The sequence below is a fragment of the Stomoxys calcitrans genome, chromosome 5 (genome assembly GCF_963082655.1).
Source record: "Stomoxys calcitrans chromosome 5, idStoCalc2.1, whole genome shotgun sequence".
NCBI lineage: Eukaryota > Metazoa > Arthropoda > Insecta > Diptera > Muscidae > Stomoxys > Stomoxys calcitrans.
Genome location: NC_081556.1, coordinates 66216731 through 66243450, shown reverse-complemented (window position 1 = coordinate 66243450; position 26720 = coordinate 66216731). Strand labels below are relative to the sequence as shown.

Below are 26720 nucleotides of genomic sequence, written 5' to 3'. Positions count from 1 at the left end.
CGAGAAAGCGATCCTGGACACGACGAAGGTGACAGAGGAGTATGTACCCGCAGTGCAATCGGGCGAAAGTGCAGGATGCTGGAAGGGATAGAACTGACATTCCAAGCACTTCTACGGATGCTGGAACGAGAATCAGGTCACGCCATAGTGGCAAGGAAGCACAACAGAGATGAGCTGACTTATGCAGTCATCAATATAGGCTGTGCATCCGGTAGGATTTTACCAGTTCATCGGTCCCAAGTGGAGGATCTGGTTAACGAGCGGATTTTCGAACATGTGTGGAACTCTGTAGAGGGTTCACCCCAAAAGGTGAGCTGCGAATTTAGAGGGGACATCTATAGACTACGTTTTGCTTCGGCGGAATGTGTTGACGCCGTCGAATAGCTCGTCAGAGGTATCCACGCTCCCTGGGTGAGAAAGATGGACATCCCCCAGCTCACAAATGCGACGGTGTTCATTAAGAGACGGGGCAGTAAATTAGCAACGGATCGTTTGTTGGAATTCTTGGGCTTCCAGAGGGAAGAGAAGGAGGAAGGAACTCTCCTTGTGGTTGGCATTGATCAAGTCACCGTAGAGTTTGGCTAATACTAAAGGCACGGCTCACTACGGGAGCAAGGCAGAAATCCTTATTCTGAGACATCAAGCCGTGCAGTGGATGGTGACTTAATACCTAAGGAACAGGGGGCTGACGACAAGACTAGGTTAGGTTAGGTTAGGACAGGAGTCTCAATGAAGCCTAACGAACATGGAGCTGACATGGTACCATCACCTACTCCCAAGAAGCCCATTCACATTAGATTTGGAAGACTAATATAGGCAAAGATCCAATTACTGAAACATCACGCAGTACAGGGACGGGAAACTCAAAGCAGCCTAACGAACAGGCACCCGACGCAGATTCGGAAGACAAAAATAGGCAAAGAACCTTATACGAAAACAGCAGGCAGAGCAGTGACACGAAAGTCAATGCAGTCTAATGAATCACCTACTCCCAAGATGCCCATCTACTGGAGGACCAATGATTGAGGTAATCCAGATAAACCTCCACCGAAGCGAGACTGCTACACACGCTCTGATGGAGAAAATCAGCATGGGAAAGTTTCGTATTGCCTTAATTCAGGAGCCAAGGATGACCCGGAACAAAGTTTCTGGACTGAACCATATCAACTACCAATTATTCTATGCTAACACTGGTACTCGGCCGAGGACCTGCATTATTTGTCACAAAATTTAAATTATGTATTTTCCCCAGAGTTGTCAACGTCGGATGCTACTGTGGTGAGACAGAGGTACGGTGGAACTACCTGGCATCACTTTATCTGCCTTTCGACTTCCCGACACCGCCACCGTCACCCACGTCAGAGCTGCAACGGTTGGTGAGGAAAGCAAAACAGACAGTAAACGAGGTTCTATAGGGTGCGATGCGAATTCTCACCACATTTAGTGGTTGTATTCTACGGGAACGGAAATCAGTTCAAGAAAAACCCTAGATGACCGGGAAGATTCGCAATATTGGGAAAGAGGTTCGCAGACATTTTAACAGAGCACGTCATAGAAAAACCGATGTATATGGGAATGTGTATTACAAGCGGTTCAAGGAATACAAAAATTTACCAAAGCGGCAAAAACGACAGTGGCATCCTGTCGACATCCGCAAAGAGTTTGGTCCAGATCGAACTATATTTAGATATAGCTGCTATAAAGATCGATTTGCCGATTAATGGTCTTAAGCCCATAAAAGTCTTATTTGTTACCTGATTTTGTTGAAAGTTGGAACAGAGAACTACTCTAGGCCTCATTGTTCGACCTGAATATAGTCCAGATCGGGCAATACTTAGAGTTTTAAGCTCATAAAAGCCCTATTTGTTACCGGATGGAGTTGCACTAGGTCACCTGACATCCGAATGGTCCAACAATACGCGGTTCAGACTATATTTGAATATATGGATGGATTTGCAGATCTTGGATCTTAAGCCATACAATCCTCATTTACAACCTGATTTCCTCGAAGTTTTAAACTGTGACTAAATAAATTTCTCGGTACCTGAACCGAATACGATCCTAATCGGTCCATACTTGGACATTAATATAGATATAGTAGGTTTATATTAAAATAGAATAAAAAATATGCCCACGACCGAACTTAATGTGTTTTTACCTATTGTTTAAAATTTGGTTAGGAATTGCTGCCGGTATATTCTGAAGAAGTGAAGTCGGGTGATTTGATTATATCGAGGTGATGAATAGACTCGGATTCAGACCATACTTGGAATGAATGTTGGGATTTATTGGACAAATTATTATGCAAAATTTCGGTCATATCAAATAATGATTGCGCCTTCTAGACGCTTACTAAGTAAAGCCGGGAGGTCGGATAAAACGGGAGTTGGAGGTTGTGGGAGAAATTATGAACAATTTCATCCAAATCCTGATTCCTGACTTAAGGCTGTTTGTCACAAATACGAGACATCCAAAAATTCAAGACTAATGTCAATAAACACTACTTCTCTCTTCTTAATTTAAAAGTAAAGGAGTGTGCAGCGGAGCGGACGAAAACGTCTAAGTGAGTCTGATAATAGACTACCACTTTAACAAGGTTGAAAATAGGGTGAAGATGTTAACCACGGCGAACTAAATTGAGAGACTACTTGGATTTCGGAAGTCTTACACTGAAACGGTGGTAATAATGATTGTAGCGAAGGGAACCATATATAAAGTAGACGGGGGAATGACTGACTGATCAAAGCCCGCCGCCTGAGCTGGGCTAATATCATGAAATTTTGCAAAAATCTTGGTCTTCGGTCGAAGGTGCGAGATATGGCGGGATTTAGTGGCATTCGTACGTAGTGCGAAAATTGTGGCTATATGGCTAGAATTTTGAGGAATTACCAGCGTTTAAATTAGAAAGCGTCTCCAAAAAATAAGATTTGGTGAAAAAAGTTTCCAAATGTGGTTGAAATAGAGCTATGTACATAAGTATACTTGTTAACCTAAGTTGGCGTCTTAATGGGTTTTTTGACATTTAGGTACTCAAAAGTACCAAAAAGCTACGAAATAGGAAAACTTTTCACTTGGCGAACGGTTAGAAGAACTCCGCAACTTGGCTTAAATATTCGTTGCGAAATAAAGGGGGTAGATAGAAAAATTTTGACTTTGTTGCTCAGGCGTACCTAAACGGCTTTCATTTTGAGGAATTATTTGCATTCAAATTAAAGCGCGAGTCCAAAACATATGATGTGGTGAAAAAAGTTTCCCGACGTTTTACCCAAAGTGGTTCAAATAGTACGTTTAGTACAGCAATTGATACTATTTGGTACGTTCTTTGTCAATTGAGCTAGGGCTATGAATTTTGGTACAATAGTACACTAGATAACATAAGTTTGGAATCGTAAAAAGTTTTTGGACATTTGTACTTAAAAGTACCAAGTAGAGCTAGAACTCCGCAATTTTGCTTAAATGATTGTTGTTTCGAAATAAAGGGGGGTAGATAGAAAAAATATGAAAAACAATACGCGAAACGGGAGAAAAAGTACGTTTTGTACCCCATTTGATACCATTTCGTACTTTCTTTACGAATTTCGCTAGGGCTCTGAAATTCGTACATTTTAGTAACAAAAAATACTAAATAGTAAGAAAATAGCGCTTTACTTTTACAGTGAACGGATACAGGAAAAATTAATTAGACAAGAAAAGGTACGAAAGTTGTATCAAATACGAAATGCTGTGATCATACCACGAGTGGAAGAAAACGTACTTAAGTGCTGTAATTGGCACTATTTGGAACTTTCTTTGCAGATTGAGATAGAGCTATAAAATTTGGGACACAGGTACACCTTGATAGTATATATTGAGCGACTACAAAATTTTTTTAAATTGGTAATTTTGGTACCAAAACGTACAAAATGGTAGTTTGCTTACGGATTGAGCTTAAGCTTTTAAAATAAGAACACAATTAACCCTTGCGGTGTATATCGAGTGCTTAGAATATTTGTACATGTATGTACTTAAATGTACAAAAGAGTACTTCATTAACGGATTGAGTTAGAAGTCTGAAATTTTGGATAGAGATACACATTAGGAGTATTTAGCGGGCGACTAAAAGAATTTTTGAAATTCGTACATTTAGGTATAACAACAAACATAATGGTACTGTCTTTACGTATAGAGCTCAAACTCTGAAATTTGGTATACAGATAGATACACCTTGAGAGTATATATCGAACGACTGGGAGATATTGACATTCTTACACTTAGATACCAAAACATAAAAACTGGTACTTTCTTTACGAATTGAGCTAAAAGTATCAAAACTGGGATACAGTTTACAGAATGTGTTGAGTGAGTAAAATTTTTGAAACAATTATGCACTAAAATGTACAAAATGACACAGCCGAGCACTAGTATTGATATGGTTCAGTCCAAAAACCTTGTTCCGCGTCGTCCATGGCTCCTGAATTAAGGCAATATTAATCTTGCCCTTGCTGATTTCCTCCGCGTGCTGTCTCGAGCTTCTTGGGAGTGTCTCGAGCTTCTTGGGAGTGTGTGATGATCTCATCGCCCGCACCCTGCTCATTAGGCTGCATTGAGTTTCCCGTTACTGCACTGCCTGATGTTATCACATTAGGTTCTTTGCCTATCCTAGTCTTCCTAGTCGGTAATGGTTCCATCGTCGGATCCCTGTTTATTAGGCTGTATTTAGTCTACCGTCCCTGCAATGCCTGACGTTGAGTTCTTTGTCACTGCACTGCCTGATGTTTCAGCATTATAATCTTTATCCTTCTTAGTCTTCCTAATCTCCAACGACGGAACCATCAACGAAGCGAAATTTATACTGACCCAGCGACATTTAGCTACTATTTTGCTCATAGAACTCCATGGCCAAACAATTGAAGGTAGTGTCATTTATGCAATAATCACAAATCATATGGTGCAATCCGCCATCTCGTCGTCAAGATGTCATTTCATATATGACTTTTACTTTAATTGGCTATGACAGAATATTTGTTCCACTTGCCGAACGTAGAATAGCGTCTCGATCTTGCTGATCTGCGCTCATTCTAAAATTTTTGACACCAAGTTTCAAGGTGTCTCCCACCACTTGATCATTCCATCGGGCTTTTGTTCTTACCGGTTTGAGTGTTTGCCTTCAAAAGACTTCTTTGCTGGAGCTTCTTCATCCATTCTGACAACATGACCTAGCCAACGCAGCGGTTTTATTTTGATGCGTGTAACTATGCTATCGTCGTCATTCAGCTTATACAGCTCGTGGTTTATACGTCGCCTATATTTTCCATTAACGCAAACTTTTCTATATATTTTACGAAGAATCTTTCTCTCAAATACTCCAAGCACTGCCTCATCTGCTTTCACAAGTACCCATGCTTCAGAACCATATAACAGCACGGGTAGTATCAGTGTCTTGAATAGTGTAATCTTCGTCTGTCGAAAGGTGGCCTTGTTTCTTCTTCATAGTCCAAAGTAGCATCTGTTTGCCAGTATAATTCATTGCTTAATCTCAAAACTGGTGTCATTCGTTTCGGTTACGGCGGTGCCGAGGTAGATAAAGTTACTGACTATCTCAAAGTTGTGGTTACCAACTTTCTCCATTTTCTTTATCTGCTCGGTTGTGCAAGGCTTTTTGGGAGTTGAAACCATCCATTTCGTCCTATCTCCATTAACTGCCAGACCCATTTTCGCTGACTCTCTTTCGATTCTTTCAAAGACTGCAGTTACTACTTCCAGTGACCGACCTATGAGATCGATGTGGTCGGCATAGGCGGGTAGCATGTGTTCTCTTGTGATTAGTGTGCCATATCTATTCACATCTGCATCTCGTATAATCTTCTCCAGCAGGATATTAAAGAGATCACACGATAGGCTGTCTCCTTGTCTGAAACCTCGTTTGGTATTAAATGGTTCGGAGAGATTCTTTCCTATTCTTACTGAGGAACGCGTATCAGCAAGTATCATCCTGCAGAGTCTTTTGCAGGGATAAAAAACTCACACATGGCTTGAAATACCTTTGAACGTAAAGGAGTATCGAAGGCGGCTTTGTAGTCAGCAAAGAGATGGTAGGTGTTGATTTCTTCTTCTCGGATCTTTTCCAGGATTTGGCGCAGTGTGAATATTTGGTCTGGGGTAGATTTACCAGGTCTAAAGCCACATTTATCTCATTGACTTTAGGTTTTAATATTTTACACAGTATGTTCGAGAGTATCTTGTATACGATGGGGAGGAGACTTATTCCTCTGTAGTTGGCACATTCCGTCTTGTCTCCTTTTTTATGTACGGGACATAGTATGCTGAGATTCCAATCATCGGGTATGCGTTCTTCTTGCACAGATAAGATGATGCATACGCCTTATCAGCGTGTCGCCTCCGGTCTTAATCAGTTCAGCGGGTAACTCGTCGGATCCTGCTGCCTTGTTGTTCTTTAGTCGGGTCACAGCTACTTGGACCTCATTCTGACTAGGAGGTAAACATTCTATACCATCATCAGGGATTGGTTCTGCGGTATCCTCTTCGCCGCCAACGTCGGACACTAGCAGTTGGGTAAAATGTTCTTTCCATATCCTCAGAAGGTTATCTGTGTCAGTTACCAAATTTCCTTCTTTGTCTCTGCAGGAGGATGTGCCTGCACCAAAGCCATCGGTTTAATGTTTAATTCTTTGGTAGAATTTCCGGACTTCATTCTGACTCCTGTACATCTCAATTCGCTTGCACTCACGACTTGCCATTTCCTTATTCTTTCTGCGGAATCGACGTTTCTCCTCTCTCCTTTTCTCCCGATGCCTCTACTTTATCTGGCGCGTTGCTACTGATTGCAGGGTTGCTCTATATGCCGCATTCTTGGCATCATCAGTAGCATCTCAACACTCTTGGTAGTACCATGGGTTTCTTGGAGGAGGCTTTCGGTACCCAATTACGGATTTCGCGGCATTTTCCATGGAGTGGGCAATAGTTTGCCACTGCGCCATTATATCATCGGAACAAGGAGTGCTGTCATCAAGCAGTTGGGTCAGCCGAGTGGAGTATGCCGCTGTCATTTGTTGTGTTTGCATGCCTTCCATCTATCACAACGTGATTAATTTGGTTCCTCGTGTTTTGATCGAGTGACAGCCATGTGGCTTTGTGAATATTTTTATGTTGAAATCTGGTGCTACTAACTCCCATGTTTTTTGCCGCGGCGAAATCTATCAGCCTCAACCCATTACTGGACGTTATCTCGTGGAGGCTAAACTTTCCGACTGTTGGACCAAAAATGTCTTCCTTCCCTATCTTCGTATTAAAATCTCCCAGAACGATTTTAATATTATGGGCGGGGAAGCGGTCATATTCACTCTCTAGGCGCTCGTAGAAAATATGCTTGGTCTGCTCGTCTTTGTCTTCCGTCGGGGCATGGGCACAAATAAGACTGATGTTGAAGAATTTGGCTTTTAAGCAGATTGTGGCTAGCCTCTCATCCATCGGAGTAAAACTGGAAACAAGGTGTTTCAGTCTCCGGCTAACCACAAATCCACAGCCAATTTCATGCCTCGTGTTATGGCAGCTATGGTATAGTTCGTCACCGTTTGGTGTTTTAGTGACGCCATTCCCAGTCCATCGCACTTCCTGTAAGGAGGTAATACAATATCAGCCTTGTACTTCTTTAATACATCCGCCAGCGCGTATACTGCACCTTCTCTATAAAAAGTGCGGACATTCCAGGTGCAGATCCGCAAATCATGGTTCTTTTTCGTTTGCGTGGGTCGTCAACGTTGGGGGGGTTACTATTCCTTTGTTTCACATAGTAGTTCTCATAGTTTTCCGGGGGCGGGTTACTGGGCCAGCGCCCCAACCGCATGGGTTTTGTGGAATTGCACATGTATCCCTCGCTGTGGCGAGCCTATGCTCCAAGATGCGACGCTCGTCTCCAGCTGCCCCTAACCTGGGAACAGACGCTGATGTTGGCCATTGGTTATTTGAAGGCGCCAATAACTCGCCTTGTCATCTCGAGTATCATTAGCACTCAGTATTTAATTAAGAGCCAGTGCCACCTGACTCCTCACTGAGACTCTCCTCTCGAAAATCGCAGACTGCCCGCGGCCGCATTTGCAACTACTCTGCATAAAAACGGAGCTTTCAGCTAAGCTTCCCGTGATAACGATGGACACCACACAAGTCGGAGCTCAAAGTTCCAGCCTGTGTGGTGCTCATTGTTATCCCGTATCTGCCGGGTTTTTTTTTCATAAATGACATTGTTTTCAAAACAACCAAAGAAAAGTGCGCTAGTGTGAGTACGTGTGCAGCAAAATGAGAGAAATAGAAACACATACAAAGAGAATGTGCAAAAAGTGGGTGGTTGGCTGTGAATGTAAACATAGAATTGACATCAAGGCAAGGCATATACTCTCTGAAAAAAGAACAAGTCTTGCTAGTAATTTAAATACATTTAATGAAATAGATTATGCCCATTTAATACTTGAAAACGTTTTTCATCCGCATTTAGATAGATCTCGTATGGTGCACACATGCAAATATATTATTGGCTTCAATATATTTTTTTGTTCCAAAATACAAATTTTTGTGTCGCATTTTCATTCTAAATAGCATTAAAATGGGATGGTCTTAAGTCTAAGGTAGGTTCAGATTTTTGAAATATGTGGTCCAACTTGTTTTATCATTTTTTCCCAAAAATTTGTAAAGTTCGTACATTCTTGATTGACACATTTTACATTTAGTATGACATAATGGCATTATTTTATTGACATATTCTGTCCGCATCAGCACACCAGATGGAATTTGATATGTCAAATCATTTTTGAATTCGCCTTATACGTTTTTAAACTTCAAAATAAAGTTTAATAAATTTTTTTTTGAGTTTACTGCAGTTTTGTTTCTTAAACTTAGGTAAGATAATGGTACGCGTCTAACAACCTCAATCGCTATTATCTTCAGTCAGGGAACATGCGATTTATTGCGTCGCCCCCTAATTGATTCAAAAAGCGCTAAAGAACAAAGACAAAATTTACAGCGATACAATATCAGGCATTAGAATGAAGAAGATAAGGAGCCAACATGCATGAAAATAATGGGGCCCAGGCGGGCTGAAGAAGTTCCCTCTAATCTGCCATTCCCCCCTTAGAGGGGGGGGGGGGGGGTCTACTAAAATGACTTACAGATCCCACAATTATCCTAAAGCCCCAAAAATGTTTACAAGAACCGTCCTTGAGCTCTAGTCATAATATTCCTATTGAAGCCCTTTGCTATTGGTACGATAATTATCCTGCCCATCAAAATCGTATAAACTCGATTCAGGAGGAATCCTCATGTCCACCAGAGAGTCATGCATTTGACACATGTGATGTGTGGTCCCTAGTTATATTAGAGACCAACGTCTATGATGGTGGAAACAATCCCAGCCCCATTGGAATTGAGCTAGAACTACCCTGGTCTACCGTGGAAGGTTAAATGCATTTTTGGTGTTTTCTTGTTATTGTAGCCACATTTTCATGTGCAAGTGGCAATTCTCTGCAAGCTCCTGTACGTGAGCAAGCTCGTTCCGGTCCAAAGAACCGATCACCGCAGGAACATGTTGGCCATTGGTTATTTCAAGGTGCCAACAACACGCCCTGTCATATCGGGCATCATAGGCACTCGGTATTTGTGAAAGAGCCGATGCCGTCCGGTCTCTCACTGAGACTCTCCGCTCGAATACAGCTGACTGTCCGCGACTGCCGTTGCAGTTACTCCGTATAGAGAATTCCATTATCCGCAAACTACGGATGCCCCGGTAGCAATCGTGGAATTATTTTTATCAAACGACAACATTTTCCTATATTGTTTTCAAAATACAAATTTCAATAAATACTTTTAAGTCAACATTTTAATGAAATTTTCTTTGATTCAAATTACAAATTAATTTTTTGAAAAGGTGTAGTTGTACCCAAAATTTCAAAGTTCTAACTCAACTCGTAAAGAAAGTACCAAATAGTAGCATTAACAGCACTATAAGTACGATTTATTCCACTTCTGGATTATAATCATTTTTGCAAAATTCCTTTATATTAGCTGTTACCCGATGCTGTATATCAAGATAACCTATTTCGTATTCTTTTCAATTTTTGGTACCAAAATGTACTAATTTAAGAAAAATCTTTCCGCAACCATCATATTTTTGCTAGTTATACCTACATGCTATATTTCAAAGCTCTAACTCAAAGGTGGAGAGTGGCTCAACTCCGGCCGAACTACGACTCCAGCTCAATAGTCCGACTTAAAACCTTGATTCCGCAGCCCCACTCCCAACTAAGGTTGCCAAAGTGTTTCTATATACCAAAAATCAGAGCTCTGGCTCAATTAACAAGAAATAGTATCACTTGCGGCACTAATCGTACTATTTCTCCCACTTCCGGTACTAATTTCAGAGTTTTTTTTTTTGTTCATCAAATCAAATTTTTTCGAGACGCTCTTTAATTTGAGCCCCAATTAATTATCCTGGCCCATTCCATTTACCCTTTAGTAGCGTAACGTACGATTATCACCAAATCCCGCCTCACCTCGCGCCTATGACCAAAGACCAACATTCGTGCAAAATTTCATGATTCTAGCTTTGGCCGTTTGGGTTGGTTGTTGATTTAGAGAGAAGATATCATACCCCCGGTCCGCTTCGCTAGCTCCTGCTTCGCTATTACCTAACATAACCATTGATAATTCATTTTAATTTATAGGGAAATTTACGTAGTCAGATTTTAATTCAAAGCAATTTTTTAATTCACAGCAATAGATAAATTAAAGTGAACACCAGATGTATTTCAAGCGTGATGGACTTGTGTGAAGACTTCACCCATTTTGTATTTAATAGCTGTCAACACTGGTTTCTCCAATATATGAAATTCGGAATCCCCTGTGGACACTCATAGTATCATTGTGAATCTGTAAAGTCATTTCGTATTATTTTATACCTTTTAGTACTCCCGCTAAACTATCTCGTGCGCGTGACGTCAGAGATAACATTCGTACTATTAACCGTTGTTGAGTCTACATTGACACACATACATGCGAGTGTATGTACAACCAAACTAACACAACTAAATAAATTTTTTTATATGAAAAAAGATATGACCGCCACCACTTAATGTAAACTATTGGGTTGCCCAAAAAGTAATTGCGGATTTTTCATATAGTCGGCGTTGACAAATTTTTTCACAGCTTGTGACTCTGTAATTGCATTCTTTCTTCTGTCAGTTATCAGCTGCAGAATCGTTCACAACTTTATTATCTAAATATAACTTCCACTGCTACCTTAACACACAATAGTATCTCGGAAAAAAAATGCAAAATTCTTACATACTTTACTTTAATTGGCTATGACAGGTTATTTGTTCCACTTGCTGAACGTAGAAAAGCGTTCCAGGCGCCTCGATCTTCTGCGCTTATTCCAAAATCTTTGACACCAAGTTTCGAGGTGTCTCCCACAACTTGATCTTCCCATCGGGCTTTTGGTCTTCCCGGTTTGCGTGTACCACCGTGTTTGCCTTCAAAAGACTTCTTTGCTGGAGCTTCTTCATCCATTCTGACAACTTGACCTAGCCAACACAGCCGTTGTATTTTGATGCGTGTAACTATGTTATCGTCGTCAGCTGTATGACGCTCATACTTCTTACATACCATAGTCTTTAGCCGATATACAAATAGCCGACGATTATGTAAGAACAACAATTTGTTGTTTCTTCCTCTTGTTGGACATCATTGGAAAATAATTCGCCTGATTTTTTACCAAAAGTAAATTTTCTATTGTTTCAAGTACCATTTAAATTTTTTTCTTTCAACTAATTGTTATTGATACTCATAAATAGTAAGCATATTTAAGATATATTACTTCCTCTAATATAATATTTGGTGTCAATCAAACCTGTTTCAAATTTAAATTCTTGTGCTACACTTGAGATTGTTGTACTTGAAAACAAATAAATAAATATTATTTTATTACGCTACACATTTTAGCAATCAATCAGTAACGCGACTTTTTTATATACATACTTGCATACGTTCGGTCGCTTCGCTGCCCCCGATGGAACACATAATCTCAAGGTACAACCTCCCTGGTTAGACCCCTGGTGGGAGCTATATCCATATCTGAACCCATATGGGTCTTATGCGATTTTTAGCAACGCACGTCAATTGGAAGTAACTTTGCAAAACTTCGGATAAATAACATACTCTGTCTGCATTCAAAGGATAACACCGAGAGAACGGTTTATATGGGAGCCATACCGAATGGTGGCGCTGATTGCAAAGAGCCTAATACAACTCACCGTTCTGAAATTCAATTAAAAAGTTTAAAAAAAATGATTACACAGAAAGAAAACTGTTCATTATAATAATGATTTTATCATAACATTTATGAAAAAAATGCTTAAATACGTCCCATTGAATCTTTTCATAACATTAATGAAACAAATATCACTTCAATGAAACATATCATGTTTAGGTTAGGATAGGTTTAAGTGGCAATCCGCCATCAGACTCACTTAGACGTTTTCGTCCATTTCGTCCATGATGCCACAATCGAGTCGAAATTTATCCCAATCCGCCCTTCTTATGTTTAGCCGAGGGACCACTTCTGCAGTATTTTCTCCAAGGCTGAAACTAATATAACGATGATCAAAGAAGCTGTCGTCTTTCAACACATCCCAGTCGCTTATTCTTCTACTTATACTTTCCGATACAAAGGTAATATCTAGTACCTCCTGCCTGTTCCTGGTAATAAAGGCCGGTTTATCCCCTTTATTACAAATCGCCAGATTGCAGCTTATAATATATACGAAAAGCAGCTCACCCCTTTCATAATATGGTAATCAAACATGATTTGGTTATGAAAAGTTATCATAACATTTATGAAAAACCTTCGTAGCATTTATGAATATTTTTCATAACATTAGTACCTTAGTACTGTCCTCAACCTGTTCCCGATGTCGGGAAAATGAGCAGAGTGATCCCGCTTCTGAAGCCTGGAAAGGACCCGGGTTTGGGGCAGTCGTCTTCGATAAGAAACTTTAATAATTTGCGAGCGTTGTTCGTTTGTTGGACGATTCATGGTTAAGTTATAGATCTAACTGAAGATGTTTGATAGTGAAGCAAAACACGAAATGTGCGTGAGCTGTTTAACCCAGTGTTGCCAAAAGATAATAGTTAAAAAATTACCCTATATTGATGATTTTTTTAAAAAACTTCTCATAGTATTTATAAACAAAAGGTCATGAAACCCGATCAATATCATTTATGAAGGAAAATTCTCTCTGTGTTCCCTAAATAAAATCGGACCAAAAACAGAACTGTGGCAAGTTTCAGTTCGACAGCATTATTTGTGAAAACAGTATTGTGCTTAGAGCAAACAAACAGATACGTGTAATGTTAATCGGATGTGATTCAAGTGCTTCGAATATACAAAATTGATTGCACCAAAGAAGGTACATCATATTTATATGTTCCAATTCGTTCAGTAGTTGTGCTGGCTCCAAAAGATTGGATTTTCGAATTTATCTTGTCGAAAAGTCGAGTGTCGGGTAATCCCGACCATCTGACAAGCCTAATCAGAGAATAGGGAGCCATGGTGGAATTATTTAAGGGTTATCTCATTTTTACAACAATCACATAAAAAATATATGGTAAAATTGCCAACGTTCACAAAGAAATTTGTGTGCGTGTGTACGTGTGCAGAAAGTGTGCCCGGTCGCCCCATTACAACTTCATTTAATATAAACATGACGTAGGATTGGAGAGCAACTCCTTGCTATTCACTTCTGTTTTGATTACTTCTGGAAGGCCTGCAACAGAAGGCATTAATAAAGGCATGTTGAAAAAGGCCTTACAAAAAGCCTATCAATGAAGCTCTTAACAAAGGCCTTGTAGGATTTAACAATTATTCGCTTATTATTATTTTTTTTTTGCCACCTCGGGGTTTTGAACTCATGTCCCACCGTTTGTTAAGCTTATACTTACCCTCTAGCCTACACAACTTAGTTAGCTGTTGTTATCAAAAAGAAAACATAAACACATGGGATAAAAATAGTTTAGGGTCATTGCCCTTCCACTGCTAAGAGAAGGCTATATAGCATGTCTTCCTAGAGAAATTGAGGAGGAATGTGTTTGAAATGAAATAAAAAATTAAATAAAAAAAGTAAATAAAATACAACAAAATAATAAACAATACAATAAAAGGAAATAAAATAAAAATATAATAGATTAGAATAAAATAAAATGAAATAACATAAAACAAAATAAAATAAAATAATTTTATTTTATTTATTATTTTATTTATATTAATAAATAAAATAATAAATAATAAAATTAAATTAAATAAAATTAAATAATAAAATAAATTAAAATAAATAAAACGATTTTGTCTATAGAAAAAAATTAAACTACATTTATTCTAAACACAAAATGTTACTAAAATTTTTTCAAATGAAAAAATTTGGTATTCATAATATTTTACAAAGTTAAAATTTTGATCAGACCAGGAGCACTTTTAAATTATTTTTCTATGTAAAAAATTTTAATGTTTTTTTTTACTAAATTATAAGAACTTTTTTTTTGAAGACAAAATGTTGGCATAATAGTTTTAATTTTTTGTTTGTTTCTTTTTCGAGACGAGCTCAATGATCGGAGATGCAAATGGAAAAGGAAAGCCAACGATAGCAACATACACCAACCACTATGGGACGCGTTTCGTCTTTGGTTCGAAGACTTTTCAACCATATTAGGTGTGATGGCTTCATCACACACACACAACTTTATCAATGCATTTTGAGACACTGCATATATCTTAAACATTTTTATACTCTCCACCATAGGATGGGGGTATACTAATTTCATCATTCAGTTTATAACTACTCGAAATATTCGTCTGAGACCCCATAAAGTATATATATTCTTGATCGTCGCGACATTTTATGTCGATCTAGCCATGTCCGTCCGTCTGTCTGTCGAAAGCACGCTAACTTCCGAAGGAGTAAAGCCAGCCGCTTGAAATTTTGCACAAATACTTCTTATTAGTGTAGGTCGGTTGGTACTGTAAATGGGTCATATCGGTCCATGTTTTGATATAGCTGTCATATAAACCGATCTTGGGTGTTGACTTCTTGAGCCTCTAGAGGGCGCAATTCTTATCCGATTGAAATGAAATTTTGCAGGAAGTGTTTTGTTATGATATCCAACAACTGTGCAAAGTATGGTTCAAATCGGTTCATAACCTGACATAGCTGTCATATAAACAGATCTGGGGACTTGACTTCTTGAGGAAGTGTTTTGTTATGATATCCAACAACTGTTCAAAGTATGGTTCAAATCGGATCATAACCTGATATAGCTGTCATATAAACAGATTTGGGGACTTGACTTCTTGAGGAAGTGTTTTGTTATGATATCCAACAACTGCTCAAAGTATGGTTCAAATCGGTTCATAACCTGATATAGCTGTCATATAAACAGGGTGTTTGTAACACCCAGAAGGAAGAGTGATAGACCCATTGATAAGTATACCGATCGACCCAAAATCACTTTCTGATTCGATTTAGCTATGTCCGTCTGTCCATGTGAATTTGTGTACAAAGTACAAGTCGCAGTTTTCATCCGATCGTCTTAAAACTTGGTACAGGCATGTTTTTCGGACTAGAGACAAAGCCTATTGAAATTGGAAAAAATCAGTTCAGATGGGGATATAGCTCCCATATATATGTTCGTCCGATGTTCAGTAATAATGCAATAAAATGGTCATTTGACAACCTATTCTCCCGAAATTTGGCAGGAAGGTTTTTTTATGACTCTCTACATTACTAATGAATTTCATGGAAATCGTATATATATATATATATATATCATTTTAACTCCTAGAGCAACTGTAAGCGCATTTATTGACCAACCTTCCCAAAACTTCGTACAACTTTTTGCTCGACGACTGTCACATTATGTGAGAAGATTTAGATTTAGCTCCCATTTACATATATGTTCGTCCGATTTGCTGTAAATTGGTATTTTGTAAACCGATTCTCTCAAAATTTGGGAGGAAGTATTTCTTTTGGCTTCGACATTACTAGTAAATTTCATGGAAATCGGTTCAGAATTATATATAGCTCTCATATATATATCGCCGGATTTTAACTTCTGGAGTCACAGCAAGCGCATTTATTGACACATCTTGCCAAAATTTTCAAAACGCTTTCCTTGACGACTGCCACAATATCTAAATTGTCTTGCTCAAGTCTTCTTCTGAGTAGCCTTTTCAATTTTGTCCAGTTGGTTTTCAACTTATTCCTGAAGCTTATTGGATTCGACGACTGCCGTGCTTTTCTAAACCTAATGTATCGATGTTCAGAGAACGTGTTCTTAGGTTTCTAGTATTCAAAAACTCTGCCAGGGCTTGGCCCCGCTTATTAGTGTTGGTACTACCCCACGAAATGTGGTGAGAGTTTGCATCGCACCCTAGTAATAGCTCATTTCCTGTCTGTTTTGCTTTCCTCACCAACCGTTGCAGGTCCGAGAATGGCGGTGATGGAGAGTCGAAAAGCAGATATTGTGATGCAGGGTGGAGCATACCCTCGTCTCCCTGTCTTATGACTGTCCAAAGTTGACAACTCTGGCGAAAATACATAATTCAAATTTTTATGACAAATAACGCAGGTCCTCGACCGATTACCAGTGTTAGCATAGTTAAGGCAATATGAATCTTGCCCTTGCTGGGTTTCTCCATCAGAGCGTGTGAAGGTTTATCTGGATTACCTCAATCATTGATCTTCCAGTATATGGGCATCTTGGGAGAAGGTGATGATCTCAGCGTCTGCTCCCTGTTCTTTAGACTGCATTGACTTTCCTGTCACTGCACTGCCTGATGTCAACGTTTTAGGCTATTTGCCTATCCTAGTCTTCCGACTCTTTATGAAGGCGGTAATGGTTCCATCGTTCGTTAGGCTGTATTCAGTTTCCATTCCCTGTACTGCCTGGATTTTCAATACCAGGATCTTTGCATATCTTTGTCTTCCAAATCCTAAGTAAATGGGCTTCCTGGGAGTAGGTGACGGTACCATCGTCGGCTCCCTGTTCGTTAGGCTGCATTGAGACTCATGTCGCTGCGCTGCCTAATGTTTGAATATTAGGATCTTTACCTATCCTAGTCTTCCGAATCTTTTAATCGGTGATGGGTCCGTCGTCGAGTCCGATCCCTATTAGTTAGGCTCTGTTGGGTCTCTCCCCACTGCACTGCCTGATATTTTAGTATTGGGATCTTTGCTTATCCTAGTCTTTCCAATATTGATAGAGGCCGTGATTATCTCACCGTCAGCCCCCTGTTCGTTGGGCGGTATTGAGACACCTGCCACTGCACGGCCTAATGTCTCAATGTGAGGATTTCAGCCTATCTAAGTCTTCACAATCTTCAATAAGAGGGCCTTGCTCCCGTAGTGCGCCATGCCTTTAGTCTTAGCCAATCTTCCTTCTTCTCCTCCCTGTGGAAGACCTTCCACTACCTTGGTTTTGCCTGCCCAAAAATCGCAACATCCCAGCAAAAAAATATTGCATCCCTGGATGCAATAGTGTAACTTAAAACTATTGTGACATTAGCATACACAGTTGCTTCCGGCATGCATGATTTTTGTGGGCGATGTTTCACTTAAATGCGATTGTTTAAAGATCCAAAATGCGCTTCTTGTTTAACATCAAAAATGGAACATTTCAATGAAAACACCGTTTTCTGCAATTAATGTCCCATAAAATAAATGTTTTTTTTTTTTTATTATTTTGTTTTTATTTGCAGTGTGCAATTAAAAATAAATTGTCAATAACATACAAAGCTCAGTATCAGATGGCGTTTTACAGTAATCAATTAAAAAAATAAATGAAATAAAATAAAAGTATTTAAATTTGAATTCAGTCTCAAAATCTTTTGAGAATACTGCCTAAAAAAATATAAAACAACAACAAAAAATAAAACACAACACGCGCGATAACCTTTTTGCCCGAGTTCCCAAATTCAACTGAAGATAATTAAATCTCTTTAAAGCACGCGGATAAAGATCGGGTCAATTCCTAGCTTTCGTGAAGCACGAATTGTTTTACTTGATCTTCGTCCAATGAGCTCAAAACACTATTAGCATACACAACCGCTGATCAGAAGCAATATGGATGCAAAACAAATTCGTCTTTACCATACATTGAAGCCATGTCTCATACATACCCTATGTAATAGATAACTGCACAAAAGTATGTTAAAACCATATTTTTTTTGTAAATTTTTTGAAGAATATTACATTACATTATATTATAGTTTCATGTATACTTATTGAACATTCAAAATGCGCATTAGTGTGCTAGAATATTTTCGTATTGCTTCCCAGACAGGAAACATTTTTTGCTGGGATGCGATCCGTCGCAATTTTACTGCCCCGTCCCTTGATGAAGACCGTCGGCTTTGTGAGCTGGGGGATGTCCATCTTTCTCACCAGGTCGAGCTTTGCGCCGTCCCAGGGAGAGTGGATGCCTTTGACGGCATCAATACATTCCACCGACGCAAAACGCAGCGTAAAGATGTCCCCTCTATACTCGCAGCTCATGATTTGTTGGGTGGATCCTTTCCAGAATTCCACACATGTTCGAAAATCCGATTGTTAACCAGATCCTCCACTTGGGACCGATGATCTGGTGGAATCCTACCACATGCACTGCCGATATTGATGACTGCATGAGTCAGCTCATCTCTGTTGTGCGCCCTTGCCACTCTGGCATAAGATGGCGGTTCCTTACCATTCTCAGCGACCATCTTCCCCTTCCGTGATGGCTGTGGCCTCAGGAAGTCACAGTCCCCCAAGGAGACTAATGGGCCATGCGCGCTTCCTTCGTTCCTGTTCCGACTTTGTCTACCTCCGCAGGACACTATCTCGAGTCTCCATTGCGGGATGGCTAGCTTAGTTTTCCCAGAGTACTTGAAAACGCGGAGCTCTTTTTCTTCTGCAACATTTTAACGGTGTTATGCTCTTCGGAAGATCTGATTCGTTTTCCAGCTTACGTAGAAGTGTCTGAAATGTCAGTTCTATCCCTTCCAGCATCCTGCACTTTCGCCCGATTGCGCTGCTGCACATATTCCTCTGTCTCCTTCGTCGTGCCCTGGATCGCTTTCTCGGTCTGCTTGTGAGTTAGCAAAGCCATTGCTCACTTCTGCCGTCATCCCGATGCCCTCATCTCTCGATTCGGCTGCGATGACTGTTTCATTGACACTGTCGCTGTCTGAATCCGAGTCGGAAACACCACCTTTACTTAAAGGCTGGGGACGAACTGTGCATCCCTCTGGTTTATCCGTCCCTTCCTCATTTATTAGTCTGACCACTAATTGTGCGCTTGAAGCATTACTCTCGACTACAGGTGCTAAGGCGCCCACACCTATAGGAGGGTAGAACAACTTGCTACGATCTGACGCCACCACCGCAGCTGTTGGGTCTTTGGAGTCAATTACTTGACTACTCCACAAAGGCTTTGAATTTTTTTCCTAATAGGTATTACCTATTCCAAGATGTGGATATTTTTTTCTTTGAGGAGCCAAATAAAAACACGCCCGCTTCAATCAACGGATACAATTTCAATCAACGGCTACAAAACCACACTTAGCACAGTTGTTGGAAGTCCAAACAAAACACGTCATGCAAAATTTCAGCCAAATCGGGTATGAATTGCGCCCTCTAGAAGCATGGACCGATGTGGCCCATTTACAATCCCAACCGACCTACACTAATAAGAAGAGTTTGTGTAAAATTTCAAGCGGCTGGCTACTCCTTCGAAAGTTAGTATTCTTTCGACGTACGGACGGACAAGGCTTGATCGTCTTAAAATGTGGGGTCTTAGACGAATATTTTGAGGAGTTACAAACCGAATGACGAAATATGGTGGAGGCCTGGCCGAACTTACCGAACTGGATACCCACCACCTTGGATATATATATATCCTTATATATATATATATATATAAGGTGAAAAATGCTTCATTTATGAACCCATAGCAGCTTTATCTAAATATGATGGAATATTTATGACAGCTATATCCAAATCTGTATCGATCTGCGGGACAGGGATGTCGAGTTGCATAAAATAACTCGCTTTATCAAATTTCAACGAAATCGGACAATAAATACACCTGTTATTGACCCAAGACGCTAAAGGGGAGATCGGTCCATATGCCACTTATATCCCAAAAAAAAAAAGGATCTTAAACATACTCGGTAAGAATGTCGAGGGGTCTAACGTAACTCATTGGGCTTAATTTCAGCGAAATCTGTTAATAAATTCTCCTTTTCTGGGCCTAAAACTATAAATCGGCAGATCGGTATAAATGGCAGCTATATCCAAATCTTGACCGAACTTGGCCATATTGAACATGGATATCGAGGAGCCTAACTAAGCCCTGAAACAAATTCCAGCGAAATCGCACATAGGCGGAAAAGTTAAAACATTTTCAACGTTGACAATTAAAAGCGAGCGTCATTCTGTGCTTCCACACGTAAGTAGTGTTTTTAGTCGTTGACTTGACTTTTGCTAGTCGATTTTTTGACATTTGTTTGCAGATTTTCATTTTTCAACACGAAGTTTAAGTTAATGAAAATGGGAACACAAAACTGCTAAAAGAGTTGAGGAATCCAGCCATGTTAAAACTTCTCTACCAAGTATTGTAGTTTCATTGATATGAGAGAAGTATCATTAATTCATTAATTTTTATGGGAAATTTTATATTTATATACATATGTCATTGGTGGAGGATGACTTGTATTCGGCCCAGCCAAAATGAACACAATATAAACGACAATCTATCTTTCTTGGCGTCCAATATTCAAGTTGGGTTGAGAGACTCAATGCACCTTAATGAACAGGGAGCCGACGTTAGAACAATCACCAACTTTCAAGTAGCCTATTTACTGAAGGACCAATGATTGGGGTCATCCACACGCTCTGATGGAGAACATCAGCAAGGGCAAGTTCATATTGCCTTAATTCAGAAGCCATGGACTGCCCGGAACAAAGTTTCTGGACCGAACATATCAACTACCCATTATTCTATGCTACCACTGGTACTCCGAAGGCCGAAGACCTGCGTGATTTGTCATACAATTTTAAATTATATATTTTCCCCAGAGTTGTCAACTTCGAACGCAACAGGCATTAGACAGGGAGACGGTGAAGCATACCTGGCATCACTTTATCTGTCTTTCGACTCTACGACACCGCTACCCTCGTTAGCGCTGCAACAGCCGGTGAGGAAGGTAAAACAGACAGGAAATGAGTTACGATGGGTGCGATGCGAACTCTCACCACATTTCGTGGGGTAGTACCAACATTAATAAGCGGGGCCAAGCCCTGGCAGAATTCTTGAATATTAACGACCTAATAACACTTTATATTGCTAACACCGCTACCTTTATAGGATTAGGGAGGAGGTTTAAGATGTGACAATATATTTGGAAAATCTTATCGATATGAAAATCTTATTCTCTGACCATTGCAACGTTAGGTTTAAAATAGCACGGTCAGCGTCGGGAATAAGTTCAAAACCATCTGGACAAAAGTCGTAAGACTTCTCAGAAGAAGACTTGGGCAAGATAACATAGATTGTGCAAGCATAGAAGACATTGACGACAATGTCAACCGGATTACGACTGTACAAGTGGGGTCTTTCGAAGATAGTTTCCCTCTTCGAGAAAGGAAAAACCCAGCCCAAGAAAAACCCTGGATGATTGGGGAGATTCGCAATATCAGGATCCCCAGACTTTATAACAAAACATGTCGTAAAAAAGCGGAAGTTTAGGGATGTGTATAACGCATGGCTCAAGGAACACAATAAGATCTTCAGAGAGGCAAAACGTGCCAACGGAGCGTCGCGTTGAAAAATGCAACTCTGCAAACAAATGTAAAAAACCAACTCGCAAAGTTAAACAATTTTTAACTTTGACGACTGAAAATACTACTTCACATGTGGCAACACCGAATAACGCTCACTTTAAAGTACCAAAGTTATTTTTTTTTTTTTTAATTTTTACCGCGTTTCATTTGTGGGATTTGTGAGCATAGTTGCATTTTTACAACGTGACACTCAAAATCAATGCTCAACGTGCTGATTCTGTTTTGGCCTTTAATGACTCCGCTAAGATGAAAAAGTTTCAGTCAAAAACCCATGTCCGAACTTAAACGCTGGTAGACGACATGGGAATGAGAGCAGAGACAGCGGCCTTACGTCCTTTCCACTCAAAATCATGGAACGTATTGTGAATACCATGATTAAGAGTAGGACATCCAGTAAACTTCTCAAATACTAACATCAAGCACGAGTTTGTGCATATAATAGAAGAATCCTTTGATGCTAAGACGTACACATTGGCGGTATACCTTGATTTCGAAGGGGCTTTTGACAATGTGCGGATCAACAAACTGATTCAATCCTTAGATCAGAACCGGGTGGACTGGGTCCTTAGAGACTGGATAAATCATATGCTAAGGAACAGGTGAAATAACTATGGGTCTCGTGGCATAACTATAAGGTAGAAACTGACGCAAGGGACGCGACAGAGGGGCATTTTATCGCCACTTCTATGGGTAACCACCATAAATAACCTCTTACGGATGATGACTGAATAATGCTTCTAAGAGGTACCCAGTAGCGGAAAGAGGCGACATACATGCATACGCATGTGCATGCAAAGGCAGTTGCCAGTACTTCCACACAAATGTAAACACAATTTCAAAAGAAACATTGTGTGTCATTGGTACGAAGTCATGCACTTTCCATTGCTCGATATACGCCTGCAGAAGGGCCTGCAAAATATGTTAATTTACGAGTCCTACAAAAACAGTGTTTTGAACTGGCCTGCAACAGCACCAATTAAATAAGGCCTATTCTTAAAGTTGAAAAATGGGATATTTGTATGACCAAAATAGAAAAAAACATTTTTTTATATTTAGGCAATTATATTTGAGATATTTGACCCTTTTCGAGTGTTAATTATTATTGGAAAGTAATTGCGGATTTTTTAAAAGAAAGTAAATGCATTTTTAATAAAATTTAGAATGAACTTTAATCAAATATACTTTTTTAAACTTTTTTTCTAAAGCAAGCTAAAAGTAACAGCTGATAACTGACAGAAGAAAGAATGCAATTACAGAGTCACAAGCCGTGGAAAAAGTTTGTCAACGCCGACTATATGAAAAATCCGCAATTACTTTTTGGGCAACCCAATATTTTCATACCCGCTTCATTGCAGTTTGCAGGCAGACGTAGGTGCATGCAATACGGCAAGAGTAAAAATGCTCATGTACAATCCGACTCCATTTCTACCGCAAACCCAGGTTCGATTCCGGCGGCCGGCAATTTTTTTCTGTTTTATTTTTTCTTTAAAGTAATTTTAGACATTTTTTTTTATATATTTCTCATTAAACAATTTTTTTAAAGTGATTTCTACACTTTTTTAAATAGTATAAAAAAATGAATAAAAAACAAATAAATAAATGTTTTTTATTCATTTTTATTTACTATGCCATTGCCAAAATATATAAAAGGATAGCGCGACTGACTGAATGATCGTCGCCCAGCCCAAACGGCTACAGGTAGAATCATGAAATCTTGCACAAATGTTGGTATTGGATCATAGGCACGGAATAAGGCGGTATTCCGTGATATACAAAAAGAAAGAAACAAAAATACGAAATTGTGAAATAAGATTTGGTGGAAAAATTTTTGAAGTTCCGGATGTGGGAGAAATGAAACGTTCAGTGCTGCAATTTGTACTATTTGGCACTTTTTTTATAAATTGAGCTAGAGCTCTGAATTTAGGAACTTAGGTACACCATGACAAACTTGATTAAATGAATCGAAGACCTTTTCGAAATTTCTACATGTAGGTACTAAAAAAAGTAAATTTACGAAATGGGAGAACTTTGTGCAGGGCGGATGGATAGAGCTAGAATTAAGAAATTTGTCTTAAAAGATATCTCCCGAAAAGGAAAAATTGCAAAAATAGTATCAGATTACTTATGTAAAGTACAGCAATTGGTACCATTTGGTACATTCTTTAAACTGAAATTTGGCATGTAGGTACAACTAGAAAATATATGATGGGTGACTAAATGATCTATTCACAATTCGAACATTTTGTTACCAAAATTGTTACCATTTGGTGTTTTCTTTATAGATGTAGCTACAGGTCTGAAAATTGGCATGTAGTTACAACGAGGAAACATATGAAGGGTGACTAAATGATCTATTTAAAATTCTAAAATTTTGGTTCTAAAATTGGTACCATTTGATAATTTCTTTGCAGATGGGGCTAGGGGTCTGAAATTTGGCATGTAGGTACAACGAGGAAGTGTAAAATAATACAAAAGAGCTCATCTCTCCCTACAGCGAACGGGAACAGCTAGAGTAAAGCATTTTGACAAACACTATCACAGTCTTGACCAAAATACGACATGTGGAAGAAAACATACTAATTGTGGTGGAAATTGTACCTTTAAAGTATATATTGGGCGACTGGAAGATATTTTTATTTGGGCATTTAGTTACTCAAACGTACAAAATTGACGTTTTTTACGGAGTTAGATAAAACACTCAAAATTTGGATACATCTATACCTTGACGACAAGTTTTGGGCGATCGAAAGATTTTTTTCAAAGTCGTACATTTAGGTACTAAGACATACAAAATAGTACTTTCTCTGCGAATTGAGCTAGAGCACTCAAAATTTGGAATCGGGTTCATTTGGGAACTAAGACATACAAAACTGTACTTGCATTACAGAGCGATCTTAAGCTCTCAAAATTAGGATACGGCAATACCTTAACGAAGCGGACCGACGGGATGCTAGTTGTAAATAAATACATTTATGAAAATTACAATATTAATGTTCGTTGTTTCTTCGTCTAAGTCTACAAATTTGAAAAATTCAATGTTGTTCGTTTAAGTAAATTATTATACGATTATCAGAAATATCTTCTAGTTACTCAATACATACTGACAAAGTGTCACTATATTCCGAATGTCAGAGCACCAGCTCAAAACATAAGGAACGTGCCATTTTGTACGGTTTAATACCTAAATGTAACATTCAAAAACAAAAAAAAAATAAAAAATTAAAATCCGGCTTAGTTCTAGCTGTCCCTGCTGGCTGTAGGCGAATATAAGCTATTTCGTACTATTTAGCACTTTTTGATACCAATATGCACGAATATAACATTTTGTCACCCATTACGATCCGCATCGTTTGGGTGCCGGGCCACAGCAGAGTAAGGGGAATGAATAAGCCGACGATTTGGCAGTCCAGAGGACTGCCGTCAATAAACTTGGTTAACCCGAAGCCTTTCGGATCGACGCAGTCCGAGTAAAAAGCGTTGGCTACGAATGCGCAAACGGTTGGTAAGAAAATGAAAATCCTATGGGGAGATCCGGATTGTGAGAAGAATAGTCTATGAAAGCAAGCAACCAGTAGGTCAGTATAGCTTTCGGTATCACAACAGGACACATAGGACTACGAGCTCGCTTATGCAAAATCGGTACGGCAAGTGATCGCATGCTAAGGGCATGTGGGGAAGATGATGAAACGTTTTAGCATTTCCTATGTCATTGCCCAGCTTTTGCTGCTAGTAGACACAGGCACTTGGGTGAGGACACAATACCAGACATAAACCAATTAAGGGGCGTGGTATGGATAACTATTAAGTAACATGGAATTCCTGACTTAAATTTTCTTTTTCGAGGTTACTTTTTGTATTTAGAACGCACAAGTCAATAACTGGCTTGGGTGTATGACCGATATGTGATTCCGCCACTGGGTAAGGATCCGTATCAGCTATGCAGAAGGACCGAAAGGATCTTGCAAATTTTGCCCATGAACATTCTACTAAGGAAAAGGGCAAACTTCTCACATATCATTGAGTGCTATCCGATTCAAGTTTAGGCTCAATTGTAAGAGGCCTCCTTTTAATAGACGAGTCCGAACAGCGAGCTGCAGTGCGACACCTCTTTGGAGAGAAACTTTACATGGCATAGAAGGGAAATGATCTTGCAGAAGACATGAGATTGCTGAAAACATACATCTGCTTAATCATGATCTGTCAAGAGTCAGCACGTGGGCGAAAGCCAACGGCCTGTGTCTCAACCCTGTAAAGTCCAAGTGTGTGATTATCAGAAACAGGCTGTCTCGTTTTTCATGCGAAGTCGGTATACTCATTCACGACTCTAGATTGAAAATCGTTCCTCATGCGTTGTTATTAACAGCACTCTGACTTGGAGTAATCATATAGACTCTGTCGTTGGTCAGGGATATTCAAAATTGCGTGCTCTCTGTGCCACTCAGTCGGTTACTCCGCTGCGGGTTAGATCTCTCTTGGCAAATACTTATCTTGTTCCTGGCATTCTCTACGGCTGTGAGTTGTTTGCTAATTGCGACTCGGTAAGTAGACGTAAGCTAAACACCTTTTTTAATAGCGTTACTCGTTATGTATTTGGCTTGAGACGGCGCGATTCCATCTCTGAAAACTGTTTATCTCTGTATGGCGTCTCCTTACAGCAATTGTTGTTCCTAAGATCGCTTACTTTCCTGCATAAACTGATCTACACGCAGGCACCACAATATCTGTTTGGATTTATTGATTTCGCAAGATCTACTAGAGGTAAAAGAATCATTCCCAAAATGTATCGGAGGCTTGTTTCTGAATGGC

At 39.4% G+C, this 26720-nt stretch overlaps 1 protein-coding gene and 1 long non-coding RNA gene across 4 annotated transcripts in view; both read left to right on the top strand.

Annotated features, from left to right (window-relative positions):
* LOC106083362 (potassium voltage-gated channel subfamily H member 8) overlaps positions 1-26720 on the top strand; it is a 419128-nt gene that overhangs the window by 342988 nt on the left and 49420 nt on the right. The gene's annotated exons all lie outside the window — the stretch shown is intronic.
* On the top strand, positions 19919-21258 carry LOC131998062 (uncharacterized). Its single transcript, XR_009398522.1, has 4 exons — positions 19919-19993; positions 20060-20242; positions 20343-20520; positions 20585-21258. It is a non-coding gene; the product is annotated as an uncharacterized LOC131998062 (long non-coding RNA).